This window comes from Neopelma chrysocephalum, unplaced genomic scaffold (assembly GCF_003984885.1).
Source record: "Neopelma chrysocephalum unplaced genomic scaffold, ASM398488v2 Primary Assembly neopelma1_286, whole genome shotgun sequence".
Taxonomy (NCBI): Eukaryota; Metazoa; Chordata; class Aves; order Passeriformes; family Pipridae; genus Neopelma; species Neopelma chrysocephalum.
Window position 1 is genome coordinate 133983 of NW_020897948.1, and position 1058 is coordinate 135040.

At 63.3% G+C, this 1058-nt stretch overlaps 2 protein-coding genes across 4 annotated transcripts in view; both read right to left on the minus strand.

The window, feature by feature from the left end:
- The window catches only part of CPNE1 (copine 1), a 48939-nt gene extending 48731 nt beyond the window's left edge, over window positions 1-208 (minus strand). Inside the window, exon 1 of one of the 2 annotated variants that reach the window (XM_027704688.1) lies at window positions 110-208. The gene's annotated coding sequence lies outside the window, so the exon portion shown is untranslated. The remainder of the gene's footprint in view (window positions 1-109) is intronic. The other variant, XM_027704687.1, reaches the window with a different exon arrangement.
- The window catches only part of RBM12 (RNA binding motif protein 12), a 16747-nt gene extending 16532 nt beyond the window's left edge, over window positions 1-215 (minus strand). Inside the window, exon 1 of one of the 2 annotated variants that reach the window (XM_027704683.1) lies at window positions 110-215. The gene's annotated coding sequence lies outside the window, so the exon portion shown is untranslated. The remainder of the gene's footprint in view (window positions 1-109) is intronic. The other variant, XM_027704684.1, reaches the window with a different exon arrangement.
- Between the last annotated feature and the right edge of the window lie 843 nt (window positions 216-1058).

Genomic DNA, 1058 nt, shown 5'->3' on the forward strand with positions numbered 1-1058 from the left:
GGGACGCGCCCGCCCGGCCTCCCTCCCCGCGCCTCCCCGCCGCACCGCGGGCCCGCAGCGCGGGGCAGGGCAGGCGGCCCGGCCCGCCCGGGCGCCGCCGCGCTCTTACCGAGGGATCTGTACGGGAAAAAGGGTTAGAACGGAGCCGCCCCGCCCGGGCCCGCGGCGCCCGAGCCCCGCGCACCCACCGCAGCCGCACAAAATGGCCGCCGCGATGCGGCGCTGGGGGGCGGGGCCTCGTGCGCGCGGACGGCGCGTGCGCGGGGCGGGGGCGGAGCCTCAGAGCCCTCAGGAGGGGCCGCCGGGCGGGAGAGGAACAGACACAGACCCCGACACAGACCCTCCGGAACCGCAACAGCCCCCGGTCCGCCGACGCGTCGTGTGCGAATTAGTGACAGTCAGTGGTAGTGCTGCCGAGGGAAAGCGGACTTGAAGAGGGCACTGAGCTTCAAGCGAACAGAAGAACCCTGAGAGCTGCTCACTTCTTCACTTAGGAGCAAGTTGCAGGGTTAAAATGAAAGATTCCCCTGGGCCGATGCCCTGTGCTGTGTTTATCCTTGGCCTGACTGAACGCAGCCCGATAACCAGGCCGTGCCCTGAGCTGAGGGACCCCGGGTGCTCCAGCACTGAGGACACGGGCACGGCAGCACCGGCCATTCCCGATGGAAAACCCCCTGTGGAGTCCTCTGTAGGAAACGGACGCAAATAAACCACTGCCTCCCTTTGCAGCAGATTTGGGGGCTCAACAAGTCGGTTAACTTTGTCGTTTTTCACCTCTCAACAGAAAGCAGGGCCGGACTGTGATGGGTGTGCTCTCCCAAGGCAGAGGGGTCCGGCCTGGGGCTGCTCAGCACCACGATAACCCCCTGCTCCAGCATTTGTTTCCCTGTATATTCCCTCTTTCTACTCCCAAATTCTACTTTACCACCCTCATCCCCTCCCAAGAAACAGCCCACACTCACTTATGTCCTCCCTATTATCCCCAGTTTTACAGATTTTGTATTGTATTTGGTATTTATGGTGATAGTGAGGGGTGGCAGGAGCACCTGCAGCTCAGG